The following is a 13338-nucleotide window of genomic DNA, read 5'->3' on the forward strand; positions in this document are numbered from 1 at the left end:
TGTCTTCTGCCCATTTGTCCACTGGATTATTTGGTTTCGGGTGTTGAGTTTGATAAGTTCTTTATACATTGTGGATACTAACTCTTTATCAGATATGTCATTTGCAAATATCTTCCCCCATTCTGTCGGTTGCCATTTAGTTTTGTTGATTGTTTCCTTCGCTCTGCAGAAGCTTTTTATCTTGATGAGGTCCCAATAGTTCATTTTTGCTTTTAATTCCCTTGCCTCTGGAGACATGTCTAATAAGAAGTTGCTGCAGCCAACGCCAAAGAGATTGCGGTCTGTTTTCTCCTGTAGGATTCTGATGGTTTCCTGTCTCACATTAGGTCTTTCATCCATTTTGAGTTTACTTTTGTGTATGGTGTAAGAAAGTGGTCCAGGTTCATTCTTCTGCATGTCGCTGTCCAGTTTTCCTGGCACCAGTTGCTAAAGAGACTGTCTTTATTCCATTGGATACTCTTTCCTGCTTTGTTGAAGATTAGTTGGCCATACATTTGTGGGTCCATTTCTGGGTTCTTTATACTGTTCAGTTGATCTGTGTGTCTGTTTTTGTGCCAGTACCATATTGTCTTGATGATTATAGCTCTGTAATACACCTTGAAGTCTGGAATTGTGATGCCTCCAGCTTTGGTTTTCTGTTTCAATATTACTTTGGCTTTCAGGGTCACATGAAAAGATGTTCAGCATCACTTATCATCAGAGAAATGCAAATCAAAACCACAATGAGATACCACCTCTCACAGTTAGAATGGTTAAAATTAACAACTCAGGAAACAAAGTATGTTGGTGAGGATGTGGAGAAAAAGGAACCCTTTTGCACTGCTGGTGGGAATGCAAGCCGGTGCAGCCACTCTGAAAAATAGCATGGAGGTTCCTCAAAAAATTAAAAATAGAACTACCCTATGATCCAGCAATTGCACTACTAGGTATTTATCCAAAGGATAAAAAAAGTGCTGATTTGAAGGGACACATGCACCCCAATGTTTATAGTGATGCTATCAATAATAGCCAAATTATGGAAAGAGCCCAAATGTCCATTGACAAAGGACATATATCCAAATGTATAAAGAAGATGTGGTATATATATATGTATATATATATATATATATATATATATATATGGAGTTATTATATATATAATATAATGGAATATTACTCAGTGATCAGAAAGAATGAAATATTGCCATTTGCAACAACATGGATGGAGCAAGAGAGCATTATGCTAAATGAAATAAGTCAGAGAAAGACAAATACCGTATTATTTCACGCGTATGTGGAATTTAAGAAACAAAACAGGTGAACATAGGGGAAGGGAAGGAAAAACAAGACAAAAACAGAGAGGGATGCAAACTGTAGGAGACTCCTAAATGCAAAGAACCAACTGAGGGTTGCTGGATGGCAGGTGGGCAGAGGGATAGGCCAAATGGGTGTTGGACATTAAGGAGGGCACTTGTTGAGATGTAAGTGTTGAATCACTAGGTTCTACTCCTGAAACCAGTACTACACTGTATATTAACTAATTTGGATCTAAATAAAAAAGATTTTTAAAATAAAATAAAATAAATTGTAACTGAATGGCAGTGTTTTTGATTTCTGGGAAGTGACCGAGGCCATTAGACTGGGTAAGTGCTCTGCAGAATGATTGGGTTGCATCTAGATGACATAAATATTAAAAGAGACAGCGAGAAGATATTTCTGGAAACAAGATCTAAAAAGCTACCATCAGAGAGGCAGCTTTCAGGAATAAAGGAGATGCTGAAAACCATGTATTTGAGGTTTTGTTTCCTGAGGCCAGCTTCTCTAACCAATATCGCTCTGGTTGTAGTTTTAACCTAGGAGAGGGCGGTTGGTGAAATGCAGGCTCCTTGGCCATGGCAAACAGAGATTCGGATTCCATGATTTGAGGCTAGCCAGGAACTTGCATTTTAGTGTGCAACCTGGGAGTTTTTTTATACAGATGCTTGAGAAACTGACTTTGAAATATGCTTCCATCGTCTCTCATCCTTGAGAATGTGTTTAGCCTCCGATTTTGGTGAGATCTCTGTATGAATGAAAAGAACCAGTAGAAATTAGAGGGCACTATAGAAACTCCATTTATAAATAAATGACCATCACAACCACTGTGAAATTTGTAAGTCCCAAGAGATGAAGATAATAAGCAAAAGAAATGAAATAATTTCTAATACAGTTACATTGATAGCAACTAATTAAATAAAACATACAGTGAAAATGAACAGCAAAAAGAAAGAAAGAAGAAAGAAAGAAAGAAAGAAAGAAAGAAAGAAAGAAAGAAAGAAAGAAAGAAAACCAGCAACCAGGAAAAGTTACATTAAACTTCTTGCTTTTGAGCCCAAACATGGACTTCTAATTCTACTTACAAACAAAATGATAGCAAAGACTTTAGGTATATGTGTATTGAGCATTTATCGCTCATTCTGTGCCTAACCAGATGGAAACATATTTTTGGGTTCTCAGGTACAGCACAGTATACGGGATATAGAAGGCACTCTGTAAATGTTTCTTCGATGGGGTCATTTTCCAGTGATATTCTACAGTCCAGGTAAAATACTCAAGTATGGGCCTCCCCGTGGCCATAACAGCAGTCTGGGCTGGTAGATACAGATGCAGGTCCTGAGTCAAACAGACCTCACTGCCAACACTTACCAGCCATGTGCTATATTCACGCAATTGTTTCACTTCTCCAAGCCTCAGTATCCTTAATTATAAAATCAGGTAATAAAAGTGACTACCCTAAAGGATGTTTCGTAGATGGAATTAGCATTGTTTGTGTCACATAATGCATGATAGATCAAAATTATTCCTTAGAACAGCTATATATGCAGTATGAAATTTCTATTTAATGAAGGAAAAGTATGCTAGAATATTAATTATGTTGATGACCATCAGGTCAGAAAACTAGAAATCCAAACTGTGCCACTACATTGTAACATAAAAGTGATTAGTGAAGAAGTATGTATTCTTAATAATGATAGGAAAAATCAGTCAGAAGTAAATGGTACAAGTAATTCTTTGTCAAACTGCAAATGTGTATTTATTGACATACACACACTCACATACACATGTGCATGAATATATACACATACCACAGCACAAGGCCAGTAACACATTTTTATGTATAAGAATGACTCTAATCATTAACAATTTTATCAGGATGTAACTGATGTACAATAAGTTGTACATATTTACAGTTTACAATTTGATAAGTTTTAGCACATATACCCATGTGTGAAATATTGACAGAAATCAGAGAAACCTATGTGTCATCCCCAGAAGTTTCCTTGTACCCCTTTGTAATTTCTCCCTCCATTATTCACTTTTTAAACAGATATGGAATATATGATATCTCTTCTTGTATTGCAGATTTTAAGAATTTGTGTCTTTTATTCCATCTAGATTAGTATGACTAGAGATTTATCAATTGTATATGCCTTTTCTAAAACTCCACTTTTGAGGGGCACCTGGGTGGCTCAGTCCATTAGGTCTCTTGGTTTCGGTTCAGGTCGTGATGTCACGGTTCACGAGTTGGAGCCCTGCATCAGACTCCGCTCTCATAGCGCGGAGCCTGCTTGGAATTCTTTCTCTCCCTCTCTCTCTGCCCCTCCCCTGCTCACTCTCTTTCTCCCAAAATAAATAAATAAATTTTGAAAGAATCCACTTTAAAAAAAATTTTTATGTTTATTTATTTTAGAGACGGAGAGACAGAAACAGAGACAGAGAGACAGTGCGTGAGCAGGGGAGGGGCAGAGAGAGACGAGACAGAATCTGAAGCAGACTCCAGGCCTGAGCTGTCAGCACAGAGCCTGATGCGGGGCTCCAACTCACTCACGAGCAGTGAGATCATGGCCTGAGCCGAAGTCAGTCGCTTAACTGACTGAGCCACCAGGCGCCCCTAAAAAATCCACTTTTGATGGCATGGATTTCTTTTTCCTATGGAATTACGTTTTCTAGTTCTTTAAATTTTTGTGTTTAAAGTATCTGTATTTAGTAGTTTCTCAAAGTGGAAGTTTAGATCAGCCATCTTTAGAGCATTCTTTCCTAATTTAAGCTTTGCATGCTATAGATTTCTCTCTACATGCTTCCCTAGCTACATATCACAAATCTTGAATGTTTTGTTTTCAAGATCAAAGTTAGGCTTCATCTTGAAGCTAATCCAGCCCACTTCTTCATATGACCTCCTCTAGTCTCTACTTCTCTGCAAAGAGGTTTTTCCTCTCTGGCTTCAGAAGAACATCTGATTGCCAGGTCTGTGTTTGCTCTGGGAACGATTTCTCCATACAGCAGTGCCAGTAAGTGTTCTTTCCTCATAAGTTATTCTTATCCAACAGAGTTGGGCTTTATACTCTGCATGTAGAGACTTGTGTCTAGATTGAATGGGACACCTATGCAGATTTCTGGACCTCTTTCTGTGCCTACTCTCTACGTGGCGAATGAATAAAAACATAATAATTTTAATGGCTCATGCTAGACATTTGGTTGCTTATTAGCATAGCATTAAAACTTAGAGAGAAAAATAATATTTTGAATTAATTTGCCTCATGGGAAAAGAACATGGTGCTTATTTCTAGAAGATCAAAACATCTTTTCTACTTTTCCATAGCACACAGATGAACTTAATAAAAGAATAGCAATATGAGAAAAGAATCATTGTTATTCTAAAATAGTTAACTTTACCCCATTATGTTAAATATTTATAAACAGTGCTGATCAGCATAGTACCAGGTGGTGAAATACAACACAAATTATTGTAAAAAAGCTCTCATGTAGGTCAGACTTCTTATCCTTTCTTAAGAATTTACATTATTTTCAACAAGTAATCCAATCTCACAAATATTCATTACATCCTAAAATTACTTCTTTTCTGAAATAGGAGGAATATGCCTCCTATATTTAAGGTTGAGGATAAGACAATAGATCACTTAGTCAACAATTTTTAAATATTTTTTAGATATGGAAGGATTTGCATATGCATGTAAACTATAAAGTAAAAATATACTTTTTGAAACTTAATGCTCTTAATATCTTAGTTGCCTGAAAAATACATTTTACAAAACTTCACAAATTCTTCTATTTTATTAATAAATAATAGAATAGTTATAATACACATTTATACATCTTAGAGAACATTAATGTAATAAAATACACATAACTCAAACTATGCTATTCATAATTTAATATTTAATTTCATACACTACTACCGGTTATGTTGATTTTGATCATGATGAGAGTTGCAATCATAAATGCAGAAGTTTCCATTGGAAATTACATTTGACAATTGCTGGGTAAATCTGTGTACTTAAGAGATCTAGACTGCTTGCTAATCATTGCTTTAACCAACTATAGGTATCAAGTATAGGTATACCTTGAAGTCCCATTAAAAATGTCTGCAGATGAGAACAGGTATGTCATAAACAACCAAGCAAACCATTACTTTTTCCCTTCTAAAATATCTGGTACTGCTGATATCATCCAACTTGCAGAATTTTATTCTCATCTACATTTAGACTCGCCCCTCACTCCCCAAAATGTCTCCCTTGTTCTATTCTTCAGTGGACTCTCTCCTCTACTTAAATGCACACAAAGTAAGAGCTCAGGTTGGCCTTAAACATATGCATAAGTCCCTGCCCAGAGCATCACTCTGTGATACTTACCCATGGTCTCAGTCTCTTCCAATCCTTATGTAGCAGAAAACTTAAATATTGCATAATGGAAAGTCTTAGTTGGCCTTAAAGTTGATGACTAGCTTAATACATTTTTCCTTCCTTTTATAGCCCAGCTCTCTATTCTACCAAGGCTAAGCAAGATACAACATGTAAGAAAGACCGCATGACTTAAGTCCAGATAGACCTAGATTCAAATCTCAGTGTGCACCATTAATTATTTCCATAATATTTGGTAAATAATAAACTAAATCGTAATGTAGTCATTGATAAGCTTAGTTTCACAAGATTATGAGAATTAAAAGTTATACAAACAAAATTGAGAGAAAATAGGAGCTTGGTATGTAAATATATTATTCCAGTAAGTTTTAAGTTAACTAGTTGGCTTTGGAGTTAGTCAAGTCCAAGCCGAATGAACATTGGAATAGACAGTTTTCCTGGAGAAATGATCTGTAATGCTAAGGGATTTGAGCACTGGATGGTCAGTGTCATGGCTAGCTCCCTGTGACAGAATGATTTTCAGACACTCCATTTCTGTCTGAGCTTTCATCTTTACAGCTCCAGGGTTATTCTTCACTGCCATCCTTTCTTTGAGAACGGGCTCTTTTCAGAGGACTTGTCTCTATGGGTTTGTGGAATTATATTTCTCTTTGGAGTTTTTGGTCTTCATCAACTTTGTTTGTCTGGCTTATTTCTTTTCCTTTGATAGATTGACAAGATTCTCCCAGGTGCAGAACCCTCTTCTACTGAGAAAGCTCATCATCCATCATGTCCCCATCTTTCTTAGATAAGATAGAACTCATGCCAGGATATAATCCTGACTCCTTTCTACCACAAAACACTTCACGTGGGTGGGACAACACCAAGCTACAGTACTTTCAGTGTGCAATAGTACCACTAAGGCACTAGCTAGTAAAGACTAATTTTAGGCAGGACTGTTCGATCTTTGATGCATTCTTCTCTGCCATTTTTCACATCTGCTCTATTCCTGGACTCTGCTTGCTAAGAGGAAACTTCTGTGTGTTGTTCCCTAAATGAACACCCCTGTCATCACTCCAAGATACTTCATGTTTTATCGCAATGTTATGAAACATGGAATTTGTTCTTGAAGCTAAATAACCACTTTTGTGTTTTTGTTATCAGTTGCTAAAGAATTTGTTTCTTACAATATACTTCATTCCCACAAGATAAAATAGCAATCATTTAAGTGACCCATGAGTCATGTTTTAGTTTTGAGCATATTTATAAGGGGGGAAAAACACCTAATAGAATTTCACAGGAGAGAATTTTTATCACTAAAATTGCCACATGATGAGACCGATGAATAACATGATAAACATTAGAACTAAGAGGAAAAATGGTATTTAACAATCACATGCCCATAATTTTTCTCAGGAAGAAAATTTGTCTGTTTTTGGACATACTATATTGTCCTTATTTTGTGTGAAGGTGGGGCTATCTGAGTATATCCTGAAGGACTGAATTGAGGCCAAAAAAGTAGCTAAATATACCATGTATATATATTATTTTGTATATTTTTATATATATTATAAAAATATTTATTTTATTTATATATAATAAATTTATAATATGATTTATAATTATAATTATGCATATATATGTATTTATATTTTATTTATATATTTAATTTATGTGTATATTTATATTTATTTAGATATATTTATATTTAATTTATGTGTATATTTATATTTATTTATATATTTATATGTATATTACATATATATATAAAATATATATAGAATTTGTCTTCACTAACTCTGTTTACTATAGTCCACCCTTATCCATGGCTCCATGTTCTGCATTTTCAGTTCCCCGCAGTCCAGAAGCAGAGAGCCCCCCTTCTGATGTATTGTCAGGAGGTCAGTAGCAGCCTAATGCTATGTATCAACTCCTCTGTAATTCACCTCACTCCATGCCTTCCAATAGACATTTTAGCATCTCACATCCCCAAAAGAAGGGTGACTACAGTAAGATATTTTGAGAGAAAGAGACCATGTTCACAGAGCTTCCATTAGAGGATACTGTTATAATTGTTCTATTGTATTAGTAGATAGTGTCATTAATTTCTAACTGTGCCTAATTTATAAATTAAACTGTTTGATAGATACATATGTGTAGGAGAAAACATAGCGTATATAGGGTTTGGTACTATCTACCATTCCAGATATCCACTGGGGGTCTTGGAACATATCCCCTCACAGGTAAGGGGGAACTACTGTATTAGAGTCTCCCATTAATTTTTTTTGCCTTGTGCTTAAAAACAATTGTGCAAGTGTGTCATTAGAACATGCTGAGGATGGGGCGCCTGGGTGGCTCAGTCCCTTGGGCGTCCGACTTCAGCTCGGGTCACGATCTCGCAGTCCGTGAGTTCGAGCCCCGCGTCGGGCTCTGGGGTGATGGCTCAGAGCCTGGAGCCTGCTTCCGATTCTGTGTCTCCCTCTGTCTCTGCCCCTCCCCGTTCATGCTCTGTCTCTCTCTGTCTCAAAAATAAACATAAAAAAAAAAAAGAACATGCTGAGGATGCTTTGATAGATGGACCTTAAAAAAAGAAGTTTACATTCTGGAAATCAAATGAACATACAATCACTGCCTTTACAAATTTACTTGTCTTTGGTTTTAAGAATAAATGTAGGTGACTTTGTTCATAATAGTGACAGCCAGCTCTGTATCCATAAAGACACTCCTTCATTTTATAGACACGATTATTAACAAGGGCTGTCCTGGTTTCTCAACCACCTTTCAAATTTCATACTTCTGCATCTCAGTTTTCCCTTAAGATTCACATTTTTATTTGCAGCTTTAAACTCAACACTCCTCAAGTTGAAATCGTGTCTCCCTTTGGTTCTCCCCAGCTTGCACCTCCTCCCAGTTTCCCAACTATGCCAATAACATCTCCCTTTACTCATTTACTGAACTATAAATATGGTGTCACCCTCTCTATTCCTCCCACCAGCTCGTTGTCGGAAAGTATCTTCTTTCCTCTCCTCTGTCACCGCTTCATTTCACATTTCCTAACTGCATCTCACCTCTGTTCTCATTCCCTCCAGTTCATCCTCTTCATGATCATGCTAGGACACAAATACACATTGTTTTACTCTCAAAGATACCTTCGAAAAGCTTGCCTTTTGCTGTACCATTAAGAAAACTCTTTAAGATTAATCATTGATGGTGCTCATCAGCCTATTGTTTTAACCTCATATTGTAGTACCTCTCTAAGCATCCTTTATACTCTAAACATACCAGAAAAGTTCTCTCATTCAAGTCACAACATACTGACTCTTACTTCGTATTGTATCCTGACATTCTTCTCTCCATCTACTGTGTGAATTACCACTCATTCTTCAACACTGAGTTAGAATGCCGCTATCTTTCTAAGACAAGGCAGACATTTATTTAGCAAATAAAAAAATAGCTGCTTCTGATTAATATACTAACTTAGAATTTATTAGAATCTGCAAATCTCCCAAATGGGAAAGGTGTTTTTCATGGATTTAGGTCTGTTTCCCACCAAGTCATAGCATATAGGAGAATGAGATGACCAGGCAGGAGAGTTCCGTGGTCGGTCACCTTACTGCAATGAGGCACCCGGACACTTATGTCAGATAGTTGGTGTTCTTTAAGGCCTACAAACAAAAGTTGTTGATACAGCCATTTGAAGGGAAAGTTAATGACTTTGCTCAGGAAATGCATATTTAGGAGAAGGGATTAAAAACAACTTTGCAGGGTCAGCAGAGCACTGTAGACTAAGGATATGCCTGAAGAAGATTGGGGTCATGAAGCCTATTGCGCTGGGGAATATTTGCATTTGGCTAAAGACTTACCTTCAGTCAGCTTAGGAAAATAGCAGAAAACATCCTCCATGAAGAAGATACAAGCAATAAAAGGATATCTTGATGTGCCTCCCAAGACTAAGAGGCTAGATAGGAATTAATTCTCTACCAGGAAAGTAAAAAAGCTAGCTGGCTAGAACATTACTGCAGAGAAACCAGATACACAATTGGGACACCCGTGAAAAGGGAGACCTAAGTCAACGAAAGGCGGAAGAAGATGAGCTTAAATTAGAAACAAATGAGATAGTTCTGCCAAAAGATATTTAAAAAAAAAAAGGATTTTTTTGTAGATGGTTGAGATATATAGAGAAAATAGTTTTTTACGAGTTTTACCCGGAGCCAAGATTTGAACAGATGGCATGGGTGGGAGAGATCATAGCCTAGCAAAAGATGAGAGCAAGAAGAAACCTTACAGGGGCGCCAGGGCAGCTCAGTAGGTTAAGTGTCTGACTCTTAGTTTCTGCTCAGGTCATTATCTCATGGTTCATGAGTTCAAGCCCTGCCTAGGGCTCCAAGCTGACAATACGGTGCCTGCTTGGGATTCTCTCTCTCCCTCTCTCTGCCCCTCCCCCAATGGCTCTGTCAAAATAAACTTTAAAAATTGTTAAAAGAAGAAACCCCATTTAAAAATCCACCCCATCATTCTGTAGATGAGAAAATTGAGGCTCAGAGAAGGGAAGAGATTGCTCTAACTCACAGTTTAGTGCTGATACCAATGAGAATTGGTACCCAAGCCACTTAACACCTAAATAATGCAGTGTATTTCTGGGACCATTCCCTCCATGACCATATGAGTGGAACTCTTCTGGTATGAATATTATTGTTCTTTTTGTCTCTTATCATACAGCTATCTTGATGAGATGTACACAATTGGAAAGTTTGCCCACAAAATGGTGGTTGTGATAAATTTTTCCTCTTGCTTGGCCTTCCCTAATGGATCTTTCAGTCTAAGGACACTCTTTAGAGGTGAAGTTTTGGTTATTATTTATCCTATGAGTAGAAAGATTAGGACCTGGAAAGTCAGTGTTGTGTCAATAAAGGAAACCCCTATGCCTCAAAGTATATTATACCTACAATTCAGAGGATTCATGTGTCGTTTTTTTTTCTTTTCTGCTCCTCTAAGCCTTTAGAAAAGTCTTTCTCGTTTTGTAATTTATCAATGTTTTCTCTGTCTTGTTACGGATAAATAAAAAAGATCTTAGGTCCATTGGATAAACTTAAGAAGGAAGCTGTTACTATCTTGCATAGTATCAGATAATAAAAATAGATAATTTAAATACAAATCTCTATAATCTGGAAAGGTTAATGCATTATTCCATCACTAATTAGATACATTAGGAATTTAAGGCTCTGTCCTCCATGTTAACAAATTTCCAAATCTTATAAATGACTCAAAGGATGTATGGAAGACATGTTTATTAATATAAAAAGTGACACCAATCATGAAGGAATAAAAATTACAATGGTTATAGTGTTAATATCTAAGATGATCTTGTCAGGTTGAAACAAAAGGCCACGTATTTAATAAGATGAAATTGAAAAGGATTGAATATAAAATACTGCATTTGGATTTTATTTATTTATTTATTTATTTTAATTTATTGTCAAATTGGTTTCCATACAACACCCAGTGCTCATCCCAAAAGGTGCCCTCCTCAATACCCATCACCCACCCTCACCTCCCTCCCACCCCCCATCAGCCCTCAGTTTGTTCTCAGTTTTTAAGAGTCTCTTATGCTTTGGCTCTCTCCCACTCTAACTTCTTTTTTTTTGTTTTTTTTTCCTTCCCCTCCCCCATGGGTTTCTGTTAAGGATCCTGAGAAACTTAGCATTTGGATTTTTTTTAAAAATCAATCAAACAAGTTTCAAAGAAACAGTTATTTCTGAAAGCTTTCAAAGTTTTGAAGCATATTTATTTTTTAAACTGATCTTTTAAGTGTTGGTTTTCATTTTAATTACCTTATGGTTAAAAAATGTGTTTTGTGGGTAATCATTTCTTTGAAATTATAGTCAGTTTTGTGTGAAAAATATGTTGAGTGCAAGCATGTATCTACTTGATTTACCAGTGTGTGGTGAATTTACAATACTTGCAATTTTTACTCTGTTGATTTCTTGACTATCTTATTATGTACATAAAATTTCATAATTTCTTATGTTTTCGAGGTTAATTTTTATTTGATTATTATGCCATCTTTTTTTCTACATTAATACTTTTGTTTTAGTTTTATTTTGTCTATTATTATTGGGATAATAGATCCTTCTGAACATTTTTTAATTCAATATATCTTTGTTCATTTCTTTATTTGGAACATTTCAATGTGGCTTTATTTCTGATTATGTTTTAAAAGTTGATAATAGCTATATAAAATTCTTTTCTATCAAAAAAGTTTGTAATTGTGTACGTGTATATAATCCATTTACACTTATTGTGATATTGTGTAACTTTTTCTATCATTTTATTCTACATTTTATGCTTCTTCTTATGGTTGTTTTCTTTTCTACTATTATTAAATTAATATTATTTTCTGTAACCCATATACTTCTTTTACCCATTTACTAGATTGGAAGTTAAAATATATATGAAATATAACTACATGTATGTTATACTCTATATATTTTAGAATATGATTGTATATAAATTATTCGCATATTTATCTAACAAAATCAATTATTATTCAGTATTTTTGTATTCCTCCCAATATGGCAGGAAACTTTACCATGCTTAATTGCCTGTTACAGCTACCATCCCAATCAATACATCTTAATATTTAGAGTTTGTACCTTACTTTTCAAACTCAGAAAAGTTATTATGCTTAAAGCTAATCAAATGTGACTATAAATCAAATTTATAGTTAATCAAATTTACTGACATCATTTGTCAAGTTCTATGCTTCAGTTCTTTCTCATATCCTATACATGCTGTCTGAATTTCCTTATCTTTTTTTTAGGTGTATTTATTTATTTTGAGAGAGAGAGTGCACGTGGGAGAGGGGCAGAGAGAGAGAGAAGAGAAAGAGAATTTCAAGCACACCCTGCACTGTCAGCACAAAGCCCAATGTGGGGCTCAATTTCACGAACCGTGAGATCATGACCTGAGCAGAAATCAAGAGTCAGGTGCTTAACTGACTGAGCCGCCCAGGTGCCCCTGAGTTTACTTACCTTCTTAATCAAGTGCAGTTTTCATGAGTTATTTGAGTGACCTAGAGTGCTAAATTCTCTGTTACAGTATCTTGAAAAAGAGTAATTCCCCTCACTATCAAATAACAATTAAGCTAAATATAAAAACATAAGCTATATGAACTTAGGAGAGTTTAACTTCCCAGGGCCTCAGTTTTCTCTTTTGTACTTTATAAAATATATAAATTATTTACAACACAGAGTAAATCCAATGTAACAGTTAACTGTCATTATTTGAAGCAACTAAAATGTTTTCTTCTGGAAATTATTATTGCTAATAATACTTATCGTTCACATGAATGTGTTTTTGTTTTTTCCTTTCTAATAGATTTTAAGATTGTGTCTTTTGTCTTCATTTCTTGTAATTTTGCTACAGTGTTTCTTGGTATGCCTTTACTTTTATGTTAAAAAATGCAGCTAGGTACTTGAAATAAACTTTTAAACTGAAAATTCTTGGGGTGCCTGGGTTGCTCAGTCAGTTAAGCATCGGACCTCAGCTCAGGTCATGATCTCTCAGTCAGTGAGTTCGAGCCCTGAGTCGGGCTCTGTGCTGAGGGCTCAGAACCTGGAGCCTATTTCAGATGCTGTGTCCTGCTCTCTCTCTGCCCCTCCCCTGCTCATGCCCTGTCTCT

This window comes from Puma concolor, chromosome D4 (genome assembly GCF_028749965.1).
Source record: "Puma concolor isolate L17-30 chromosome D4, mPumCon1.1.hap2, whole genome shotgun sequence".
Lineage (NCBI taxonomy): Eukaryota > Metazoa > Chordata > Mammalia > Carnivora > Felidae > Puma > Puma concolor.